Here is a 14,961-nt window from a genome sequence, read left to right as displayed (position 1 = left end):
TGAACAATATCCAGCATGTCTTCAGGACTGAAGCAAATTCGGAGGGTGGATTGGGAATTGACCTATTTTGAATATGCATAATGAACGTGCCTCACCAAAGAAGTGTCAGTTTAACCTTTTTCCACAGTCTAGCAAGGGAACTGCATCCTGTAATCCAAGACAATCGTCACCAGCAAGAGGGGGGACACTTACGAAGCACAAGACACTTTATGTTATAGACTTTCTGAGAGACAATAACGGAGCAAGCGAAAAGAACTAAAACTCTGACAATTGACTCATGATTGAAATGGGGGCCCAAAACAGTAACCTGGTCCTCCCACAAATAGAGGGGCGACCCCACTTTCCTGGAAGAAAGTGCTGCAAGTTGTCGGATCGCACAGTTATGTGTATATGCATAGTGATTAATATTGTTTTCCTGTCTCTAACTATCAGAACTGCATTCTTTATTGGTGCACAAAGTGTTCCAATTTCAGTGCACCCACCAGATAATGTACGTACAACTCCCACAAAAGCACCCAGACCCTATATAGTCATTCCAGTTCCAAGAAAACCTAATGGTAGAGTAAACAAACTAAAATTGAATGTAATTAGCAGTGATTCATACACACTTGAGGTAACGAATGAAGAGAAAAGCTGGAGACACGGTCAGCGCGAAATGAATGAAACATAGCACTGACCACTACACGCACACACGCACTGAATGCACACGAACAAGGGCAAGTGTCAATGGCTGCAGAACCTCGAACGATGGCAACAGAAAGTAAGAGACTGCCTACTGAACAACCAGTTCCAGAAAATAGTGGAAGTGACCAAGAGGAAGCAAGCGAAAAGGCCAACTAAAGAAGATATAACCAAAGCTGTCTCTGTCAAGAAGACAGAGACAGCTACAAGAGAATTCACTGCAAAGACACAAATGCTGATAGACCATTTGTTCCCGTTTATAGCTAGAGCGAAGAAAATGCCTGAGGAACTGAAAAATAGAATCACAGTGACTATCGCAGCAAGCACATCAGTTCCTACAAGCACCAGGCCCACGATGAGGCCGCACGTTGGACAGACGGTACACAGGTGGTGGTTAAAGGAGCCCTACAAGAGAATGCAAGAGGAGAAGAAGAGAAGAACAAAACCTTCTCCTATCACAGCGATACAGGTAATGAAGCCTGCCCCTCCAACAAGCATGATTGGGAGACCCCCAGCATGGAAAAGCAGCTCAGACGCATTTAAAGATATAGTTATAGCAAACTACAGAAAGACACTAAGAATAAAGAGAAGCCCACACGAAGATAACAATAACCTGAATGACTACCTGGAAGAAGAAAAGCTGAAGGAGAATGCTACGTCTGCGCACTCCTACCGTACAGCATGGGAAAATCCAAGATCTTGGTGGCTGTAGAAATTGATGTCCTGACAGCACACTGTTTGTCACACGTAGCAATGTGCAACACCACAGGACAATTCATGGGGAGAGATGCCTCACTGATATAGGCAACAGAAACAGCAAACCCTGATGAAGATGATTATATCCAAGACATCAAGACAAGAAACAGAGTTCACACCAGGAATCACGTGATTAGGTATGCAAAGCCAGAAGCACAAGGAGCAGGAACAAGATGGGAGATAAACCTGAGACTGAACGTCCAAGAAAAAACTCCAAAAGAAGCGCAGATTTGGGGAACCGGGCTTTCTCCAGACAGATGGGAAGCAGGAGTAGTGATATGCCGAGCATGGATGGTCCTTGGAGCCTGCAAAGAAACAATAGAAAACTCTCAAAAACTGTGCAAACCTATATGGCCAAAGTTGGTGAAGTTACTAACATGGGTCGAAGATAGAGGAGGACCCCTGCAGATAGTGCCACTGGAAAGCCCGAAATTGTGCTTTAGGAACTATAGCACGAGGAAGATGGGAGAGAATCAGAACTGCAGACGGATCTTTGAAGCTCCAGGTATGACTCACAGAACCGCAGTAATTATGGATCATTACTGAGCGTGTGGATCCAAAGCATACATAAGTTTGCCAAAAAACTGGGGAGGCATATGCACGGTAGTGAACGTCCACGTTCTGGCACTAGTGATCCCGAAAAGTGACTTGAGCATTGACAGCTTCCCAAAGGCAGATGCTCACATGAGAAAGAGGAGGTCTGTGGAACTGGCATCCCGAATGAAGAGAAAGAATTACTTTTCTACCAAATCAGAAGAAGCATTTCATGCAATACCATATGAACTGCAGACCATCATCACCACTATAAAAAGGATTCAACACAATCAAAGAAGAATTAAGAGCAATCCGATTGATGACCCTCCAGAACAGATACTCGACATGATCACTGCGATGGATGGAGGTGTTTGCACCAAAATCGGATAATCATGTTGCACGTTTATACCTTCACATGATGAAGAAAATGGAACCTTAACAGAAGCCATAAGTATGCTGACAAACCTGCAGAATCAGATGATCAATGAAACTGACGATGTTGATGATGACAGCTGGTTTGGAACACTGTTTCAATGGGTCCACAATGGATGGCAGACATATTCAAAATTCTGGGAGCCCTGCAAGTAATGATACTACTAAGATTGTGTGTTATCAAGATAATCGTAACACAATGCCAGAAAACTGCGAAGAAAGCCATTGGGATGAAAATCATGGTCGATGTCGAACCAGGATGGAAGACCAGAGACCTAACTGATGAAGAAATAAGAAACTTTGAGAAGGCCAGCGAATTTGCACCAGAAAGAACAAAGTTTGCATACCCCAGAAAACGAAGAAGGTATGAAGAGAAGTGGATCTACTGCAGCCCAAATGGGCAATACCAGCTAATGACCTGGAACAAAGATGAACACGTAAAAACAACAGAAAGTTTGAAAGGAGTGATAAAAATATGGACTCCAAAGATGCACACGTTCACACCATCATGTACAAACCCAGAAGACGAAGAATTGGTTATAGAAGAACCAAGTAAGAATAATCTAAAGGAAGAAGAAAAGGTGGTCGATAAACCGACCAGAGGGGGGTGTGTAGAGGAAGTCCCAAATATGGCCTGCACTCCAGCCACCCATGTTGAGATGCCAGAAGCATACTCGCCAAGATATGTGACGTATAAGGAGCAAATGAACCAACAAAGAGCCACGGTGGGGCTCTTTCCAGTACCCATCAGAAGGACATGTATACCTATTGAAGCGCCAATAACCAGACAACCGTGGGCTGCAAGGTACCCACTGAGACACCCATACCAGCAGCTGACACGAAACAAAGATTACTAACAAACGGTCCCTGAAGAGACCCAAAGAGCCTTAATGGAGGGCAAATGGTGACAACAAAAGAACCCAGACAGACGTACAAATGAACATAAACGATGAACAAAAACTGATACACAAGGGCGAAAAATAAAGAATAACAATGTAATGGACATATAAGAAGAAACTATGTTAATGAAAAGAAACGTAACCATGAAGTAAGATGAAAATATGCGACTAACTGAATGTATGTAAATAGGCTTGGAACGCAAGAATCTAAGAAAGCGGTACTGCTTGCAATGCTAAGTAGAAGAATAGAGCGGCATGCGCCAATTATATATCTACCTCAATGAAGCACGCTATACAAGTGCGACTCCATTTTGTAAAGCAGAACTAAGCCCAGGCTGCAAGGGGCCATCAAGGCCGAGATTCATATTCCAGCTAAAGCCAGAAGGGAAGAGCGGAATCGAACCTCAGCAAGAAGTAGCTCATGCTTGGGAATTCGAGGTCAACTCCAGGAAGGATAGAAACTTCAGAGCATGACTTCCAGCCAGTGAAGGTCGAGATAAAGAGGCCCCAGGCAGGTGGCTAGGCTGAACAAAGACTCAACTATACGGAAAGAAGGAAAATGAAGCAGATTCACGGTGAACAGACACGTGACCAGCCAAGGGCAAAGAGGTACCAACGTCTGATGTCACCCAGAACCCGAGGATGCCATAACATTTCCTGATAAGAAGCTACAGTTTCGAGGCCATCCTCAGCCAACTAATTGACACATAGCCCTAAAGCGCTGATTGATGGAAGGGAGGCAATCTTGGGGCAATCAGAATCTGGGTGTCCATTCTGCATGCTGCTAATTAAAGTGGAGATTTATGCCTACCCAATCACAATGGGCCAAATAATCTAGGGTCCTATAGTTTGTAGAGCCAATCAGATGTCGTAGTTGTAGTGACGTCTATCACGAGTGATGTAGAGGGATGGGCGTAGGCGCCCACCCGATAAGAGTTATCCAATCCACACACAATGTTACCATATACAGATATAGCACCTATACTTAAGTTAGCTTTTCCAACCAATAGAATTGCATGTCAAACTTATGAGTTTTACACATCAATGATGACACGAATTTGCTATAAAAGTTACTTTCAGCATGAAGAATTTGGGAGTTGAAGCGAGACAGGCGATCGCGACTCTGTTGATTACCATTTGTTTCCCTGTTTTTTGTACTTGTCATTAAACGGACTTCCCTTGAATTGTGTCGGACTAAGAGAATTCTGCACCCCAACCTCCTCAAGGTGCAGCTATCTTGTCTTACAGGTACTAGAGGGTGAGCTCTGACCTATGGCCCATCAGAGGACGCTCCGCCCTCCTGTACACACCTACTATACAATGTCCACCTAGCGGCCTAATGTTATTAAAATCATCAGATAATTACAGGGAACCACCATCGTTAGCACTTACGTGCTGGGGGGTCCTTTGTATGAAATGTTAAACCTTAACGAGATGGAGGGGAGAGGAAAGAGTAACACAGACGCAAACTCCCCATTGCTCTTTAATTTTCCACTCATCCTTGTAAAAAAGTACTGAAATGCATTACTTGATGATAGAGGGAGGATCACATCAAGTGGAGGGGGCGAGTAATCAGATCCATCAAATGGAGGGTGCGAGTAATCAGTTCCACCAAGTGGAGGGTGTGAGCAATCAGTTCCATTTTACCTCCTAAGTGAGCATGTGCAACAATCCTGGAACAATCCTGGAGGTGGCACGCAAGGGTCACCCGGGGGGTGTGACTGGGCAGGACTTGTTCAAGCACTTCCTACCTTGTGCGGAAAGTGGCAATTCACACACAAGGATGGAACCAGCATTGTGTCCCGTCTACCTGGTGCATAGTCATCTGTTTGTGGAATGTTGTGGTGGAAGTGTTCTGCTGGGTGACGGTTGGTCAGAGAGAGAGAAAGCTGTGAGCAGAGAAGATGGGTGTGGGGGTGAGCCCGGTGTTTCCCTTGTCATCTTGTGTCCCCTACCATCCCCGTGTCTTGTGGAGGAGTACAGGACAAGGACAAGGACAATAAAGACACTGAGAACTTACCTGGAGTACTGGCGGTCATCATTGTTACAGACTACAGCTCTAAACCAAAATGGCATGGTTAAAGGGTTCAACAGAGTTGTGAAGGGTCTCCTCCAACTAGCCCGAATGTTGAACCTTGATGTGGAAGGAGTGTTGTGGGACATGGTGTGGGCCTATTGCCGCACACCTCTTTCACGCATGGGGATGTTTTCCTTAATGGCACTGAGAGGAAGGAAACCAGTGTGTGATCTGGCTCCGGAGTGGCTGGGGTTGTCTGGTCCGGTAAGAGTGACCAGGAGATAACTAATTCAGATGGTGGAACAATGCCAAGCCAGATATAATAAGTACTTTGAAGAATGGAGGAGTGAGTGCCATGACCATTCTAAAGCTAGTGACTTGGTTAGAATAAGGAACCTGAGGTTAGGGGGGGGAAGAGTGTTCCCATTAATCAGCAAACAAGAAAGGTGGAAAGGGTTTTGGACACAGTGGTAATCCTGGAAGATGGAATGAAGTGGACTCAACACCAGCTGGTAACATGCCAGGGAGCAGAATTGAGCCAGAAGGCGGCCCCACTAAGACCTGACAAGATTCAGATTCTAGGTCCTTCAAGCTCTTCCAAGGAGCTGACATACACCACCGCCTTTTCCTGGCCTCTCCTGTCTTCACATGTTTTTCTCTCACCTTTTCAATAGTCTATTTTGGAAAATGCACTCTTCTCTTCCCAACCCCTACTCCAACATCTATTGTCTTTCTGTTTCGTGTGTTATGGAAGCTCATCCAGTTTTTCCATTTGATGTTCTCTTTTTTTGTTCCTGAAAACCTAGCTCCACTGACTAGCAGTGCAAAAACATCATAATGCCCATCAGTCCTCCGTGTAGAATTAAATGGAGAGTGAGGACTGCAGTTCGCATAACAGCCCACAGATGTCCCCACAATGGATATCATTGAGCTTAAGCGCGTCTATTAAATTGTGATGTAGGTGGCACTTAACATTAGGAAAACACAAGAGGTGACCGCCAAAACGTGTCCACATGAAGGACACATTTCCTATTACAAAGAATGCTGTTTAATTGTGAGTACAGTCTAGTGAAGGGGGCTCTGAAAATGGGATGTGGCCCAATTGTATCATAGCCTAAAGGAGGTGAAGGTGACAGGCATAGGAGACACATGAGGCCCTGCAAACCTGTGCTTTGGGCATGTTTACATCCAGTGTATATCCTGTATTTACTCAAAGCAAAACTCCCTCTGGTTAAGCTTCTAAATAAACAGTTGTCTGTAAATAAATCCTTTGGGATGTGGGAAATTCAATCTGCGTGTAATTACCTTCATTCTCTCAATCCAGGGTCTTCAACAGGTTGATTGTAAGTGACTGGTAGCTCGCCCGAGGCTTCCCAGTCACTTGTGAAAATAAACAGCCATGAAGTGCTCTGATCAGGAGGTGCTTCAGACCCTCCTTACACCGTGCACACAGCGGCCTCCATTCCTCTGTCGCGCCCTTCACAGTAAATGGTCACTGTTGTTATGAAGTTGTCTTTAAGCATTGTAAATAGTCAATGTTAAGTAGTTGCATAGTATGTAAACACTCCTGCTGTGTTGCTAGATAGAATGTTATTTGTTTATGATGTAGCACTATTCCCTGCGGAACATCTGTGTATATAGTTCTGAGTGGAAAGTCACTTCACAAGATAATTCAGAGAATGTTTATGTTCAGGGTCTGTTCACTTTTCAGCTGATGTGCTCTGCCTCAGTCAAGGTTGTGCTGGGGGTCTGTGCTTCATGTCTTACATTATATCTTGTTTAATCAACAGAACAAGTGTTGGACCATTCTTCTCACGCCCATGATCACACACAGCCACTAACATCGGTCAATAGCAGCCCTGGCGCTTGGGCAGGGCAACGGATTGGGAAGTGCACTGGCGGGCCAAGGAGGGAGCTGCAGCATGTTTGGGAAGGGGACCACCCCGGTGCTGGGTGGCACAGCAACATCATGGTTATGCACCAGTGCCAGATGGAGAGAGCCAAGGCGTCCTGGGCCGGTATAAAATGAGGGGGTGCCATGTCCTCTCTCTCTCTTTTGCCTTGCCTGGGTAGCGATGAGCCACGTAGGCAGCATCGTTTGGTTTTCCCACGCACCCACCCTTTAGATCATTGATCAGGAGGTGTGTTGCAGTAGTTTGGCGCACACTGCAGTGAATTGAGCTATGGGCTCAACCATTTGGGTCACTCTAAGCACGGGAAGGGAGAGTTAGGGCTTAAATCAGGTCTGCGCCTCGGTTCGGCGCGGAACAGTTAGGTGTCTGGCCAGGGGCTCATAGAACAGTCCTTGCCAGTCCGTGCAAGGGAGAAAGTGTCTGGTCGGTTTAGGGGGTCACAAGTTTCCCTCAGGCCCATTCTGGAGCGTGAGAAGGTGATGGCTACTGCCACCCCCCATTCTCAAGTACGTAAGGAGGACATCAGTGATGAAGTAGTTGATGATGTCATGGTCCGTTGAATTTTGAGGATGTGAGAGATCTAATAATAAATGAGGCCTAATGCTTTCCAAGGAATATTTGTGTCTGCACTGGCCCTGCCCACTGATTTGGGGTGCCGGGAGCCCCTCAATGGCCTGCAATTATTCCACCTGTGTGCAAGTTAAGCTGTGAGGGGGTCTTCCAGATGGAAAGGACCCATCACTAGCAAATGTTTTAGGCATTTGGCACTGATGGGACCTTTCCATCTGAAAGACCCCCTCATGACTCGTTACCTAGCAAATAGGTGTCCACTTACAAGGCATTTATAGCAGCACAGGAGCAACCTCCTGTTACAGGCTAGTCATGCTCTCTACCTGGACATGCAAAGATAGGGCTGCGTTACATAGAGAGGCCAATGTTCCCAACATCATGCATAGCAGCAAGCTGGAAGACTGTGACATACTTCATCTTTATCCCAGTGACATTACCATTGTGGTCTGAATAGAAGAGATTTTTCAGGCTTGCATTATTTTGCATTCTGGGATTTCTAGTTTTCCATTGAGGGTGTGGCAAAAAAGTAAAAACAATATTCTTTTGGCTTCACATATGTTTCTTATGATTTAAATATGATAAAGTTGCTTTAATCTGATATATGTGTATTTTGAAAATAAACTCCAATTTTTTTCTTTCCCACCTGAAATTTAGGAAAACTTCAAGTCTCATAACTTAAGTATAACAGCACTGGATCACCTTCTCATGCATAACCACAGCAAACCTTAGAGCTCTTCTCCAGAGGATAGTTCTATTGGAGGCCTTGAAATAATAACTATAATTTGTGCCAAGTGGAGCCTTGAAGGTGTGTGTTCAATTTCCTAAACTGTGGAGTGGGTAAAAATCCCAGCTTCACTGTTGAAGAAGGTGCCTAATCCTGGCCAAATAATGTAATCTCTGCTAGCATAGAGGACTGGCATTAGGAGAGCCAACATTAATGTTCTCCCTATTGCTGCCAGTCACCAGAGTTGCTTTGGCCATACAGATTACTGCCCCACGTGGGAATGAGTGTAACTGTTTGCCTTGCCACATTATGCTATGTTATTGAGTTTTGTATAGCAAATAGTCTACCATTGTCGCGGTTTCTTGTCAGGACTGCCACGGTAAAACACATGTTGATGTCTGTGCCCACAATATGTCCTCTCAGTTATTTAAAATCACCTTTGTGATGCTGGTGCCTACAATATATCTGGGAAAGCTGTATGTATAAGCTAGGAGCTGTATGTGCAAGCCAGGCTTGTCCCATTGTGGCCCACTGTGTATGCGTCAGGAATGAATAATTTCTACTGGGAGAAGCAGCACTCCTCTGCACTGTGTTGTTTTTTTCCTCTGTGAACCTGTCATTCTACAAGAATTAGACACCCCTCGATTGGAAGGGAATGTAGGATAATTGGTTGGCCGAAGACCAACCGCCTCATTAGCGTCAGAAAGATGTAGCTAGAAGCTAACTAAGGTGCAGCCATTTTAAGGTGACCAAAATCGCCATTTTGTCTTCTCCCTGTTTTCTCTAACGTTGCCTTTTTGCCTCATGTAAAACTGCTTTGCTGAAATATTATTCTGCTTCATTGATGTGCAATGCAAGGCCGCGAGTGGCATGTTGAGACATAACGCAGTCAACCAGACAGAAACGCCCGGTCCCCCTCTCTCACATATCCTTGGAGGCAAGGAGCAAGGCATCCTAATCTGTATGCAGGTGCCAGCGAGTCTCCCTGAAGGAATAGAAATGCAAGAAGCTAATATTAAAAGGTTTGAATTATGCTCTTCTTTGCGGTCCCCCTTCCCTTGAGCCCTGTAAGGCCCAGAGAGCGAGCTGACCTCCAGTGCGTGAATAGAAACCAGGAGATAGCAGGGCCTGGAATGTGTCTCTCCCCTACGCACAGCTTGATCACAAAAACAGAAGCGTTGCATTCTTTTAAACAAAGACTTGTGTCTGTGGGCCTCCGAAATTGCAAACTGTTGCTGAATAGATGTTAGAAGGTGTCATATTCGTCACTATTGTCAATCATCGTTCCCAATTCAAAGGGAACGTATCAGGGGCGGTATAGAATGTGTCATTACTGATAACAAGATGCTTGTTTTGTATATATGTAACTGTTGGATGGTTTTTCGCTCTCTTGCGTCCCCCGAGGTCTTTTAGACACACGTCGCGGGCGTGGGATCATTTGGCCAACTGAGACTATTTGCTTTGCAATAAACCCTAGATTTTGAGAATATAACCTCGTGTCTGGCGTATCAGTTCGTGTGTGGTGATTGTGCCTTGTTTCCACATCCGAGGGTCCCTAAGGGGCCCCTTCGAAACTGTCTCCTTTTTAATGGGCAGAAGGGAAGCCATTCGCTACCAATTTATATATTGTCTAGTTGGGTTTTTATATGATTTGTGGACGTTTTAAGTCTTCTATTTGTTTTTGTTTTTGCGTTTATGTATGCAGGCATGCAAGGAGTTGTATGAGTAATGTGTTAATGCGTGGGTGAAAGTGTTGTATGGGAGCGTGTGTGAGTGTGAAGGGGGAGAAGGACCATTAAAATTAGGGGTGCGCCCTTTCATGCCCCCACCATCCCTCACCTCGTGGGGACTGGCAGTTGTAGTGTCATGTTTGCTTCACCCGTGTAGCACAATACATTCTTTACTAAGTATTAAGGGTAAGGTGAAAATGATAAGTGTTATTATGTGGCTTGACTGACCATCGCTGAATGTGGCATGACATGTATTACTGACTGGGAGTCCTTAAATGGTAATCATGATGATTGAATGTATTATAAGTTATTTATTTAACTGTATGATACAATTAAACAAATGGTAATACTGGCATATATTGGTGCAGCCTGCATGGACATGTATGGCAACAGTCAGCATGAACATGATTTATATACTGGTATATGTTGTAGGCAAAGGCATTGGGAAAATGTGTTGGGAAATGCTCTTGTGCACTGTTGGTGACTTGCATCTATTGGGCTTTTTTATGTGCTACCATACAAAACCTATTGCAAACTGTGTGGCTTTTTTTACCCAATTTTTCACAGAACGTCCTGTAAAACTTTAACCCATTGTTTAAACATTTTATTGTGGGGGGACATGGTGCAACCCCCATTGTTTGGTCATGGTTTCCTCGCTGCACTCAGTCGCCCTCTCATATTCAGTTCAAATATTAACGCTAATCCAGTTCAACAATTCCCCAGCCACCACTGAATATAAGATGTTTTTGAAGTTCTTAATATAATCCACTTGGGTGTCTGTGTCACACTGGAATGAAGAAGGTAAGGATGGTTTACAAACAGTTTTGTTTTGCAGGGTGTGCTTGAACCCCAATCCTAGCCAGCTGGCCAGGGGCTGGGAAAGCACAACCCCTAGCCCAGACTGGGGCCAGAACGCAGGGGCAACATATAGAAATGTGTAAATGCTACCTTTTGGAGGTCAGGTGCTGGCTCCTCTGCTTCAGTATCCAGACAGCCTCACTGCCCTAAACATGGACCAACATCAGGTGCTACTAATGAGGGACTCGGGGAATCCCACCTCAAGGAGGGCTCTTGGAGGCTGACAGGGCTCTGCTTTGGCTAGCTCCTGCACACCCAAAGCCCCACTACAGTCCCTCATGCTCTCTGGTTTAATACTTCACCCCTGGCAGCATATTAATGCAGCTAGGGTAACATGCACACACACGATTAAATGAAGACTGAAGGCTGAAGTTCACATAACCAACAAAAGATGTCCATAAAACAGCATTGAACCCCGGGTAGTTACAGAACCTCAACCTATTTGCTGTACGTGCTGTACTGTTAAGCGATAAGAGCAGTGAATGTAGCTGAGCTCTGAAAACAGAACAGAACCCTCACCCTTCAAACCTGCAACCCCCCCAAGATGTGTCCTGTTTACGTTCAAAGTGTAACAGAGCCCCTCTCCGCCTATGCATTCAGCAATATATTTTTGTCTCCTCTGCTTAGCATTGTAGACGTAGCCCAATGCCGAAAGTCCTTACTGTTAGAGTGGAGTCTTGAGTGGAGGTAAAATGTGCACACTTTATATTGGAGATTGAAGGCTGCAGTTCAGCGAGCAGTTAATAGAAGCCCTCATGATGGATAACATTGAGCGCATGGGATGAAGTTAAATTGTGAGTATATCCCGTCAGCTCCCATGATGCACAGCTTAAAGACTTTAGACTATGGCATAACGTAAAATCTTCCGGTTTTCCACTGGTGGAAAAGACCATATTTTAGGTTTGCACTACTACAGCTTTACACCGGTTAGCCACCGCTTTGAACATGTTCTCCGCCACCGGCGGATATGATTTGATATGGCATTTGTAACACGCTTATATAGCTTATATACAAATGTTTCAAGGCGCAACGAGGCAAGGAAGGGGGAACAGAGGGAGGACAGAGACAATGATCTTACTAGGCCAAAGGACATTGAGATCGTGCAAGTGTAAGGGAGTGGGCAGGGGAAAAGTGCCAGGAGAAAGGGGAGGGGGCAGTGCTGTACATGGGATAAAAACAATAACAAGAAGTGTGGCCAGCAGGTGGCAAGTGCAAGAGTAAGTGCAGACAGCAGGTGTCCAAAAGTGCAGGTAGGGGGACTGTAGGGTTACAGATACAGACCCAAGTGCAAGGGTTGCCGGGAGGCAGTGCGGGTGTGCAATTGGGTGGGCAGGGACCTGGGTCCGAGATCAGAGGGTAGCCAGGTGACCAGCGAAGTATCAGACAGGAAATCAGCAGGGGAGAGGAAGAGAATAGGCAGAAGCAAAGAGGAAGGTCTTGAGGTGCTTCCGGAACTGGAGATGGTTCTCCTCAAGAGTTGGAGGTGGAGGAGCGAAGAGCTCGAGTAGGAAGAGATTTACAAAGAGAGAGTTGGAGGTATTGAGGACCCAAGCCCCAGAAGGCCTTGTGGACAATGCAGATGGTTTTGAATTTAATCCTTGTATCCACTGGGAGCCAATGCAGAGATGTCAGTGCTGGAGAGATACGATCCCTGGGCTTGAGGCCAAGGACAAGTCTTGCAGTCCTGTTCTGGATGGTTTGCAGAGGGCGGAGAGTAGAAGCAGGCAGTTTTAGAAAGAGGCTGTTGCATTATTCCAGCCTAGAGAGAACCAGAGCTCTAGAGACAGCTTCTGGGGGACGGAGAGGAAACGAAGAATACCTCTGAGGATGTGCAGTTGTTAGTTTGACTTCTTAGGGACGTCAGAGATGTTAGGAGAAAAGGAACAAGGTTAGCCAGGCCAGAGCCTGATGGTGATACCCAGGTTATCGCGAAGAGGATTGAGCAGGATGGCATGGCTTACCGTGTTAAAAGCAGAAGAGAGATTGAGTAAGATGAGGACAGAGTGGTTGGTGCAGTTTAGTTTGACTTCTTAGAGACATTTGAGATGTGAGGAGAAAAAGAGAGTGTGGAGTCGAAGATGACCCTGAGGTTCTTAGCCTTACAGGTGGGATCAGGGAGAGGGCCAGAGAGACCGGCCACAGAGTGACAGGAAAGGAGGGTGCAGGTGTACCGATGAGGAGAATCTCTGTGGGATATATTTACCCACTCAGCAGTACTTCCCCACATCACCAAGCTGCACTTCAGCAGAAACAGCAAAATGGCTGCGCTGGCTCCTGTGGGCACCACTGCCTCACACCAAAACTGCATTTTGCAGCGACAAAAGGACGGATGTAATGTTTTGCCAAGCGCCATTGGGCAATATGGAACAGGGAGCACCCCAAGAAAGGCTACTAGGGTGTGTTCTTGTTTGTCTTAAAGAAATGGAGTGAAAAAGCTGCGCTGTTTTGCTGCAAGCCCAAATTCACATTGAAAAAGGGAATATTTCACCTTTAAAATGATGCCGCTATGATGCTATTTGTCCCCGTTCTTCATCACACTACCTTTATCAAAAAGACCCTGTAATGCCCAGCCATATTCACATTGTGCTCCATCAGAAAAGAGCCTTTTTCCTGAATAACAGGCTGTGCCAGCCAAGTCTGAGAAAATCAGCAAAAGCTTTCCTTCAGCTACATGGGAAACACTTAACTGTTGCTACAAAATGTCAAAAATCACTGCTTGAAAAGAAAATAACAGCTTTCTGTGCACATGTCAATTCATGATGACTTTTGCCTTGTACAGATGGTTGTGTAAAACAAGCTGACTACAGCTACAGAACAATATTGGGAAGTAGATGGATGATAAATAACAGCAGCATTGACCACGTGTCAAAATGGGCTTTTACAAACCAGAGAAAACAAAAATGCCTGTTTTTAAATATACAATGTTGAATTAAAGCTTGTCCGTGCCTAGCAATGTAAAGGTGTTTGTTGCTGGGCAAACATATATGGGCTGTTTTATTCAAAAGGCTTGTTTTGATTCAGGACAAAATAAAAGAAAAATAAAACGGTTAAACTGCCTTGGCTGGATTTTGCAAGCTCCCAAACAGGTTATTCCAGGTGGTCAGAGCTAAGGCTTACCCCAAAAGGGAACCACCATAGACTTCCAGGACACCTGGCTGATAATTATGAGGTTGGAAAACTTTGAATGACCAAGACAAAGAAACTTCATATATTCATCAGACTTTGGTCTGGGCTGAGCCATCTTACAATGGAACTTCTAGGACACAGATGTGCGAAGTGAAAAATTGCACCTACTCATGACTTCTACAGGAAGCTTCAAAGGAAATTTCTGTGACCGCCCTGGATTGACGGGTTAGCCTTGGAAAGGCATGCCCATATATGGGGAACAATACTGACATTTGCCTCCAAGGACTATTTATTAATAGAAATGTTAAAGACTTTTATCTCTGCAAAAATGTGAAAAGTTAACCATTTAAATGTGATTTTATGGGCTTTAATTTAAGATGTCATAAACTTCACTGACACATGGGGAATAGAAATGGCAGAGAATTGGGTATTCCACTGAAAGTGTATAGGATGCCACTGTCAAATTTAACACTGATATGCCTAATAATAATCTATACACATGTGTAAAGTTATAGAATTTTAAGTAATATATTTCTCCCTGAAAAGCGCAACAAACTGGTAGAAGGGCAAAACAAGGTCCCACAACCGTGAGGATTGGACTGCTATGCTCTACGTACAATATTTAATCTGCCCATGTGATTTGTTAAAGTGCCACAAATGTATAAATGTTTAAATTAGGTTATGACAGATTTTTGGCAAAAAGGACTGTGGGATGGCTTTT

This window comes from Ambystoma mexicanum, chromosome 1q (assembly GCF_040938575.1).
Source record: "Ambystoma mexicanum isolate Mex_15411 chromosome 1q, UKY_AmexF1_1, whole genome shotgun sequence".
NCBI classification, from domain to species: domain Eukaryota; kingdom Metazoa; phylum Chordata; class Amphibia; order Caudata; family Ambystomatidae; genus Ambystoma; species Ambystoma mexicanum.
Note: the sequence above shows the minus strand (reverse complement) of the source record.